Genomic DNA, 11,188 nt, shown 5'->3' with positions numbered 1-11,188 from the left:
GCAACAAAGAAGGTTAAGTGGGACCAAGCAACTGCTAACGGTGCACTCAGACACACACACAAAACAGCACGGTGAATACACACCTATTGTTAATTATATGGAATGTAAATAAGTAAATGCACTAATCAAGGGGCAAAGAGTGTCAGGATGAATTGTTTAAAAGGGGGAAAAAATAAAACATGTCCATGAGAAGCACACCTTAGACACAAAGCCATAAGGTAAATATATAAGAATGGGAAAATATACTGAAAAACAAACAAACAAAAATAGTATCCAAAAGAGAACTTGAGTGACAGTTCTTATTTCAGATAAATATAAGCAAATTACACTATAAAAAATAAAAATTGGTATTTTATCTCTGTAAGGGTCAATCCAGCAAGAAGATTCAACAATAATAACTTTATGTACCTAATGCCAAAAGTCCAAACAAATAAAACAAACTGCATCCATAAAATATAAATCCATGAAAAGAGACATGGAAACTTCCACAATAATACGAGGATGCTTTACTGAACCACTTTTGACAATAGAAAGTGAGCTACCAAGAATTTCAACAATGATGCAACAACTTTCACTGACGTTGGATCAGTTCTGATTCAAAGCAACCCTATCAGTCAGAGGGCAGAAGAACTTTCCTATGTGAGTTTTCAAGGTCTTAACAATTTACAGGAGAAATCGTTCATCGTTCTCTAGGAGGAGCTGGAAGTTGCAAACCACTGACTTTCTGTTTAACAGCATAATTCACAACCTACTATGCCACAGACCTCCTTCAGGAAAAATAGAGAATATTAAAATAAGAGAAGTAAATAAGGAATTCAACTAACACCAATTCATAGACATCCGCAGAGCACATCATCCGTCATGCTTCTAGGACTTAAATAGGCACACACCAAAAGGAAATCTCAGTGGCTAATCAACAAAGGAGGAGAAATTAAGGAAAATTGGCTATTAAAAATTAACCAACAACACAAAACAAACCTACTGCTATTGGGTCGATTTAGACTTATAATGACCCTTTACAGACTATCCTAGGCAATAAATCTTAATGAGAGTAGATAGGGTCATCTTCTTCCCAGGGACCACTTCGGAGTTTGAACTGCAGACTTTTCTGCATGTCATGGCTAAAATGACATAAACATCACTACAAGAAAGAAAGAACGAATTAAAGAAAGGAGATGATATGATAAAAAGAGAAAACAAAAATATTTCTGAGGCTTGGAAAGATTGGAACTCTCATACACTGTTGGTGGGAGTATAAAATATTACACTTACTGTGGAAAGAGTCTGGTACTTCCTAAACAAAAATAGACATACTTTATGATCTAGCAATCCCCCTCCTACATATGTATTCTAAAAAGATAAAAGCAGTGACAAGGATAGATAGATGTAGAGTCATGCTTATTACATGTGTTGGTAGGTGCCATTGAGTCTTTTTGGACTCTGTACACCGGAGGGAAACACTGTCCAGCCCCGTGCCAGCCCCACAGTTGTCCTTATGTCTCAGCACATTGTTGCAGCCATTGTGCCAATCCATCTTGTTGAGGGCCTTCCTCATTTTCACTGCTCTTTGTTCTATCAATAATGATGTCCGCTCCGGGCACTGGTCTCTCCTGAAAACATTTCCAAACTATTTTAGATGAAATACCTCTAAGGAACGCTCTTGTTGCTCTTCTTTCAACAAGTGTCCTCTGGCAGTCCGTGATGGTTTCAATATTCCTCACCAGCATCTGTTCTTCTTCATCTTCTTGATTCAAGGTCACATTTTTACATCATAGAGGGAAATCAAAATACTATGGCTTTGGCACACGCCTTAGTCTTCAAACAACATCCTTGCTTTTCAAAATGTTAAAGAAGTCATGTGCAGCAGATTTGACCAAGGCAACGCACAATTTGATTTATTGGCTTTCAAAAGCCTTGGTTGTAGATCCAAAAAAGATGAAATCCTTGATATATGCGGGTTTTTCCCTCCATTTATTTTGATGCTATCTATTGGTCTACCTGTGATGGTTTTCATTTTCATTACATTGAGTTAAAATCCATAATGAAGGCTGAAAATCTTGATGTTCATCAGCAAGTGCTTCATTTCCTCTTCACTTTGAGCAAGCAAAGTCTGGCTTCTGCATATCACAGATTGTTAATAAGCCTTCCTGCAATCCTGATGCCACAATTGTCATATAATTAATCTGATTATTGCATCATTATAAGTAATAGTAAAAAGAAAAAAAAACCTCCGTGCCCATTAAGTGATGAATAGATAAATAAATTTGGTACACACACACAATGCAATAGTATGCAATATAAAAGAATAATGAGTCTGTAAATAATAAAGTGGATGCATCTAGACATTATACTGAGATCAATCAAAAATAGTACAGACCAAACAATATTTCTTAAAATAAGGCCAGACTTATTGAACTCAGAGACTAGAGCAGCCCCTTGAGCCTATCAATCTAAGATATCATTTCAATTTGGAACCAAAGACTCCTGAATATCATATTTCAGCCAAACAATAGAATGACTTATGGCATAAATAGTATCCTTTATAAGGAATGTATTCCCTTCAGCCACCAACTAAGCAATGCCCGGGAAGCTAGAGAAACGGAAATAGAATAAGCAGAATAGAAATAATGTGAGTACTGACACGGTGCAAAAACTATACCCAAGATCATGTGCAAATTCATATAAAAAGGGTTAAATAGGAGTCAATTTTTGTTTTAAACACTTACATTAAAGGAAATAAAATATTTGTTAAAAAAATAGGGGAAAAAAAGTCAAGGCAAATTCCCATTCAAATGGCCTGATTTGTCCACAGAATAACATTCAATAGATTTTGCCTCATTTCCAAATATTTTCTTCACTTGCTTTCCATGACACACATTTTCCTCTTTAGTTTCCACATCACTGGTCTCTCTTTCTCAGTGCACATTGCCTTTTCTTTCCCTCTTATCGTAACTCTTTTTGTTTAAACCTCCTTTCCACTCTCTTCACTCTAACGCTGGAATAAGTTTTGCAGCATTTCCCCAAAGGATATAAGAAATGCTTCCAGCAAAATGGTTTTGTTTTTGTTTCCTTCCAATTACTGACACACAAATTAGCAAATAATTAACTGATACCTGTCATTCACTTTTTATTGAAATTTCTGTTTATCCAGAAGACATCCCTTCACCAACTCAAACCAGCTTTATCTACCATGACTCCTACTTTAAGTTTTTTTTCTGTAAAGAACACATCACCATGTATAGAGGAATTCAATAAGCTTGTGAAAAGGGGAATAGAAAAATAATGTAAACTTTCCATAATCTCTTTGATGTTCCATGTATGTATATAACTAGTGTAATTATTATATTTGTTGCTTATCTTCCACCAATACAGGGGAATCTCTGAGAAGGCAGATTTTGTTTTGATTTTTGTTCAATTCATAGCTTTATATCAAAGGGTTGAAAGATTGTCTGCCATAATATAGCTGATAAATGGATATTATTTTAGTTCATGAATGAAAGCAGGCATGAGTAACCGTGTATACTCTTAACATTTATTAGTATATTTAAGAAGGCCATAGGCAACAAGTGATCCAAATTGGTGGTGAGGAGGGTATAGAAGGTCTGGTAGGGCGTGATCAAGGGCAATGTAACTATGAGGAATTACTGAAACCCAAATTAAGGCTGAACATGAGAGTAGGACAAGAGGAAAGTAAAAGGAAATAGAGGAGAAAGCTAGGAAGCAAAGGGAATTTATAGAGCTCTAAATAAAGGCAAATATATATGTAAATATATTTATATACAAGTATGGGGAAATAGATTTATGTGCCTCTATTTATAGGTTTAGTATTAAAGTAGCATATGGATATTGGGACTCCACTCAAGTACTCCTTCAATGAAAGAATACTGTGTTCAATTAAACTGACATTCCATGATGCTCACCTTCCTGAAACAATCCCTAAAGCAAAAGGGTGAAAATGCAAATGTGGTTAAGAAAGCAGATGGTGCCCAGCTATCAAAAGATATAGCATGTGGGGTCTTAAAGGCTTGAGGATAAACAAGGGGCCATCTAGCTCAGAAGCAACAAAGCCTACATGGAGGAAGCACACCAGCCTGTGCGATCACGAGGTGCCGAAGGGATCAGTTATCATGTATCAAAGAACAAAAGAATCATATTATTGTGTTCTTACCTCCCCAATATGATTGCTGAAGAAAAAGGGTGCATACGCAAATGTGGTGAAGAAAGACCATTGTGCCCAGCTATCAAAAGATATAGCGTCTGGGGTCTTAAAGGTTTGAAGGTAAATAAGCAGCCATCTAGCTCAGCAGCAACAAAGCCCACATGGAAGAAGCACACCAGCCTGTGTGATCATGAGGTGTTAAAGGGATAAGGTATCAGGCATCAAAAAACAAAAGATCATATCACTGTTAATGAGGGGGAGTGAGGAGTGGGCACCCAAAGCCCATCTGTAGGCAACTGGACATCCCCTTACAGAAGGGTCACAGGTAGGAGATGAGGCAGATAGGGTGTAGTGTATGAATGATGAAACATACAACTTTCCTCTATTTCCTAAATGCTTCCTCCCCTCCCCCACCCTTACCCCACTATCATGATCCCAATTCTACCTTACAAATCTGGCTAAACCAGAAGATGTACACTGATACACATAGGAACTGGAAACACAGGGAATCCAGGATGGATGATCCCTTTTGGACCAGTGGTGAGAGTGATGATACCGGGAGGGTGGAGGGAGGGTGGGGTAGAAAGGAGGAACCAATTACAAAGATCTACATGTAACCTCCTTCCTGGGAGTCAGACACCCGAAAAGTGGATAAAAGGAGACATCAGACAGTGTAAGATGTGACAAAAAAATTTATATCAAGGGTTCATGAGGGAGGGGGACAGATGAGGGAGGGGGAGAATGGGGGGCTGATGCCAGGGGCTTACGTGGAGAGCAAATGTTTTGAGAATGATGAAAGTAACAAATGTACAAATGTGCTTTATACAATTGATGTAGGTGTGGATTGTGATAAGAGTTGGATGAGACCCCAATAAAATGATTTTTAAAGCGCTGTAAGAGCCCCCAATACAATGATTTTGTTTTAATAGTAACAAAAAAGGGAAGAAGACCATAGGCATTACTTTTAACCATTTCATTTCCCCATCTCCATCTACTCTCTTCCCATCCTACTCGGATTCGTTTCCTAGGCCTGCTAACTAAATATTACAAAATGGATTATCTTAAAAATATAAAATCTATCCCCAATCTCTCAAGACCCCAGATGCTATATCTTTTGATAGCCGGGCGCCATCAGCTTTCTTCACCACATTGGCTTATGCACACGTTTGTCTTCAGTGATCATATCAGGAAGGTAGGCACCCACTGATGTGATTTTTAGTTCTTCGATATCTAAAAACTGGTCCCTTCTACACCTCATGGTGAGCCAAGCTGGTGAGCTTCTTCCATGTGGGCTTTGATGCTTCTCAGCTAGATGGTCACTTGTTTATCTTCAAGCCTTTAAAACCCCAGACGCTATATCTTTTGATAGTCTGGAACCATCAGCTTTCTTCACCACATTTGCTTATGCACACATTTTTCTTCAGCAATCGTATCAGGAAGGTGTACATCCTGGAATGCCAATTTAATAGAACAAAATGTTCTTGAATTGAGTAAGTGCTTGAGTGGAGGCTCAATGTCCATCTGCTGCCTTAGTACTTAACCTATAAATATATGCACATAGATCTGTTTCCCTACACTCATATAAATGTATTTACATATGTACATTCCAGTCTTTGGATCTCTATAAATACCCTTTGTCACCTAGTCCTTTCCTCTATTTCCTTTTACTTTCCTCTTGTCCCACTATCTTGCTCAGCCTTCATTTGGATTTCAGTAATTTCTCTAGGTTACCTTGCTCTTGCTGAATCCCTACCAGGCCTCTCACACCCTCTTTGCTACTGATTTTGGATCACATATTGCTCCCCTGTCCCTGGGTTGGTCAGCACCACCTCCTTGCCCCCTCCTCCCCCTCTCCTGTGTCCCCCCGGAACCATTGGTTCCGCTGTTTTCTCCTCCATCTAGCTGAGAAGCATCAAAGCCCACATGAAAGCACACCAGCCTGTCTTACCACAAGGTGTAGAAGTGGCCAGTTATCAGACATCTAAGAACTAAAAGTCATATCAATGGGTGCCCACCTCCCTGATACAATCAATGAAGACAAACGTGAACATAAGCAAATGCGGTGAAGAAAGCTGATGGTGCCAGCTATCAAAAGATATAGCATCTGGGATCTTCAAGGCTCAAAGATAAACAAGTGGACATCTAGCTCAGAAACAACAAAGCGCACATGGAAGAAACATACCAGCCTGTGTGACCACAAGCTGTCGAAGGGATCAGTTATCAAGCATCAAGGAACAAAAAAATCATACAATTGAAAATGTGGGTGAGTGCAGAGTGGAGACTCAAAGCCCAGTGGCAGCCAACCGGACACCCCTTAATGAAGGGATGTGGGAGGAGATGCACCAGTCAGGGTGCAGGGAAACAACAGTGAAACATATAACTTTCTTCTAGTTCTTAAATGTTTCCTTCCCCCACCACTATCATGATCCCAATTCTACCTTACAAATCTGTCTAGACAAGAGGATGTACATAAGTACAGAGGGCAACTGGAAACACAGGGAATCCAGGACAGATGACTCCTTCAGGACCAGTGGTGAGAGTGGTGATGCCTGGAGGGTGGAGAGAATGTGGGATAGAAAGGGGAAACTGATTACAAGAATCTACATGTAGCCTCCTCCCTGTGGGATGGACAGCAGAGAAGAAGGTGGGGGAAGACGTCAGCCAGTGTAATATATGACAAAATAATAATAATTTATTAATTATGAAAGGTTCATGAGGTGAGGGGGAGTGGGGAGGGAGGGGGACAATGAGCAGCAGATATTAAGGGCTCAAGTAGAAGGCAAATGTTTTCAGAATGATGATAGCAACAAATGTACATATATTCTTGACACAATGGAGGTATGTATGGATTGTGATAGGATTTTATGAGCCTCCAATAAAGTGATTAAATATATAAATATATATAAAATCTGTGAACTCACAAATCTTCAGCCTGGAAATATGAGTTCAGGCCATTGGTTATTTAGATGTCATCTGAGTTTCCAAGGGATAATCTATCATATACTCTTTTGTAGTTTCAAGTATCAGCAAGTTTCCCTTGCCATTCCGGTGCAGTGTCATATGGATTGCTTTCTATTTGTTCTTGTCTCTGAGTTTCTTCTCTCCATTTATAAGGACACTAGTCATACAGAATTTGGATCCACCTTAACCTGCATTTGTAGGGTCACTAGGAGTCAGAACTGACTCTATGGCTGTCGAGTTTTAATATTTTTTAGTTTACTCCTCATGTTAATGTAACTGATGATGACTTTTCCCAAACATTCTCACAATCATTTCATAGTTAATACTTAAAAACATATTCTCTTTTCTGTTGGCAGGCATAATTCTTCCCATAACATCATTAGGTCCTTAAAAATGTTTATTGAGTGAATAAAGTATTTGAGCAATATGACCTCAGCCCTCTTAGATGTGGGCATCCTCCAACGAATTAAAACAGCAAAATATTAAATGCATAATTTTCCTATTTCCCCTTAAATTAAAAGTTTCTTTTGGAACATCAAAGCTTTCATATATGCTAATAATATTAATGCTCTGTCCCCTTTGCACATTACCATATCCTTTTACAATATATAAGCTCTATCTTCATATGCACAAGTTTTAAATTAAAAATGTCCTGAATTATTATCTGCTTTTTAAATCTTCTTCTTCGAAAAAATAACGTTTATTCTTATATTAAAACTAATTTTTTCATACTTACCTCACAGGGAAGATACCATGATCACGAAGGTGGTTTTCCCAGGGTGAGGCTTATCCATTGCACTCCGGATGTGCTGACCCCTGTGATTTCCCCAAATATGGCAACTCCACTACATAATTTGTGGTAGTGGGGACTGCGTTCGTGCTCTCCCCTGAAAAAAAAAACAACTAATTTTCCAAACATGATTATTTTTTAAAGTAGAACACAGAAAATTTAAAAGAAATATAATATCAGACCAATAACAATAAATAGCCAGTAGTAGCACACTAATACTAAATACTTTAACTCAGCTATTTCTTTCCTCCAATGATCAAAATAATAAAGTGTATGTTACTTAGATTCTAGAACTAAAGGAGAAAGATAACTATGCACGTGATAAATCCAGCAATTTCTATATTGTATTAAGGGTATAAGGACCCATTCTGAAAAGCCGAACAATATGAAGAATAACAGCACCCCAGAGCTGGAGGAAGACTCAACAGCAATCTAGGATATGCAGATGACCTAAACCTACTTTATGAAAATGAAGAAGGCTGAAGGAATTTATAGATGAAGAGGAAAAACTACAGCCTTCATTTTGGATTATACTTCAATATAAAGAAAACAAAATTCCTCACAAATATATTACTGTTTTTGTTGGGTGCTCTGAGATGGTTCTGACTCACAGAAATACCATGCACCCCAGAATGAAACCCTGCCCAGCCTGCTCCATCCCAGAATGAAACCCTGCCCAGCCTGCTCCATCTTCACAACTGTTACATTTGAGACCATTTTTGCAGTCACTGCATTGATCCATCCCCTTGAAATCTTCCTCTTTTTTACTAGCCTTCTATTTTGCCAAGCATGAATCCTGTGTTAGTCCAGAATGTCTAGAAAATCAAATCCAGTAACACTCTTCTAAGTATAAGAAAGAACTTTATAAGAAGAAGTAATTACATATGGAGAAGGGACTCCAGCTCATTCCAAGTCAAGTCCATTAGCCCGATACAATTCCATAAGTCCCTCTTCAGACTCATGCAATTATGCAGAATGCAGGAAGACCCCAGGCAGTTGGGTGCAGGGAAATGTGAACCCAAAGTCAGTGGACACTTGGCAGAGCACTGGTAGCTCTCAGGGTCAGTGGCAGAGTCCCAGCATGCAGGAAGACATAGAAGCAGAGAGACAGAGGGCGGTTCCTCCTTATAAGAAGGCTGTATCCCAAGGGGGGCATCATCAGGCTGTGACTTGATTGACAGGTTGGAATCCACCTCTACACTTTTATACACTTTCAAATTGACATAATGTAACTACTGCAATACCCTTTTCATAGGGTCTGTTCTCTCCTGATAATATGTCCAAAATATATGAAATAAAGAATCACCATCCTGGTTTTAAGAGCCTTTTTAAAATAAATCATTTTATTGGGGCTCATACAACTCTAATCACAATCCATACATACATCAATTGAGTAAAGCACACTTATGCATTCATTGCCCTTGTCGTTCTCAAAATTCACCTTCTACTTGGGTTCCTAGAATCAGCTCATTTTCCATTTTTTCCCTCTCCCTCCCTCCCCACTCCCCCTCCCTAATGAAACCTTAATTGTTTATAAATTATTGTTTTATCTTATCTTACACTGCCTGGCGTCTCCCCTCACCCAACTTCCTGTTGCTCATCCCCCAGAGAGGAGGTTGCTTGTAGATCTCCGAGATCGGTTCTTCCTTTCTATACCCCCTTCCATCCCGGTGGTCTTGAGGGGTTCATCCGTCCCAGATTCCCTGTGTTTCCAGATCTCTACTGTACCGCTGTGCATCCTCTGGTTTAACCAGGTCTGCGAGGTAGAATTGGGATCATGATAATTGAGGGGGAGGAAGCGTTCAAGAACTAGAGGAAGGTTTTGAGTTTCATTGTTGTTACACTGAACCCTGAGTGGCTTGTCTCCTCCACACTACCCCTTTGCAAGGGATGTCCAGCTGTCTACAGATGGGCATTGGGTCCCCATCATGTGCTCCCCTCCTTCACGGTGATGTGATTCCCACCCCCCACCCCACTTTTGTTGTTTGAGACCTGGTCCCCTCGCCCCTTCATGACCACACATGTTGGTGTTCTGTTTCCATTGGGCTAGATGGCCGCTTGTTTACTTTCAAGCCTTTATGTCCCCTGACGCTATATCTCTCAATAGCTGGGCACCATCAGCCTTCTTCACCACAAGTACTTATGCACACATTCGTCTTCAGCGTTTATGTGAGGAAGGTGATCACACAATGATGGTTTTTGTTCTTTGGTGTCTGCTACCTCGTCCGTTCAACACCTTGTATTCACTTAGGCCATGTGCTTCTTCTCTGTGGGCTTTGTTGCTTCTGAGCTAGATGGCCGCTAGTTTGCCTTCAAGCCTTTAAGACCCCAGATGCTATATATTTTTGATAGCCGTGTACTATCAGCTTTCTTCACCATGTTTGCTTATGCACATGTCTGTCTTCAGTGATCATGTTGGGAAGGTGGGTATCATGGATTGACCGTTTAGCTGGGCAAGGTACTATTGTATTGAGGAAGTGTGTGTGAGGAGTCCCAGTATCCACCTGCTACCGTACTACTGAACCTATAAATGTATGCACACAGGTCTATTTCTCCCATAATCATAAATATATTTACATATGTTTGTATTTAGGCTTCTATGTATGCCCTTTGCTTCCTACTCCTTTCATCTATTTCTTTATGTTTTTCTGCTGTCCCACTACCATGTTCAGCCTTCATTCTGGTTTCAGTAATTCCTCTCAGTTACCTTGCCCTTGGTGACTCCCTACCAGTCCTCCCATCCCCTCCCTCCACTGGTTTTGAACCACTTGTTGTTCCCTTGTCCCTGGTTTGGCCAACACCTCCTTTTTCCCCTACCTCCCACACTCTCGTGTCCTTCCGGGGCCGTTATTTTCTTCTCACATTGCCCAGCCTATCTTATCTAGGTGGACGTGCAGATATAGTAATATGTGCATACAAATACAGATGGCTTTGACAGCACCCAAGTGGCACATAAGAACAGGGCATCGACAGGAGCAACATGCTGACAGACAAAAAAGCCACTGACATACAAAATTTGCAAGAGAAAAAAAGAAGAAAATCAAAACAAAAAGAAAGCAAAAAAAATCTGTTAATAGTTCGAGGACTGTTTGTTGGCCTTTAGGAGTGTTTTCTGGATGAGTCTGGTGGGGTGCCACATCCTGGCCCCAAAGTCCATCCTTTATACTCCCTTGGGATCTCTTTGCTCTGCTTCCCCAGCTACTCCATTGCACACCCCAGTGTTTGCCTCAATGTCAGCTCAGTTGCACATACCCCACTGTGTCTCAAGTACTGTCCCG

General features: G+C 39.8%; 1 non-coding gene across 1 annotated transcript; it reads left to right on the top strand.

Moving 5' to 3' along the window:
• The first annotated feature begins 7,848 nt into the window (after positions 1–7,848).
• LOC142441739 (U1 spliceosomal RNA) lies at positions 7,849–8,010 on the top strand. The gene has a single exon (XR_012783088.1). It is a non-coding gene; the product is annotated as a U1 spliceosomal RNA (small nuclear RNA).
• The last annotated feature ends 3,178 nt before the right edge of the window (positions 8,011–11,188 follow it).

The sequence above is a fragment of the Tenrec ecaudatus genome, chromosome 2, assembly GCF_050624435.1.
Source record: "Tenrec ecaudatus isolate mTenEca1 chromosome 2, mTenEca1.hap1, whole genome shotgun sequence".
Classification (NCBI taxonomy): domain Eukaryota; kingdom Metazoa; phylum Chordata; class Mammalia; order Afrosoricida; family Tenrecidae; genus Tenrec; species Tenrec ecaudatus.
This window is presented reverse-complemented; position numbering and strand designations above follow the sequence as displayed.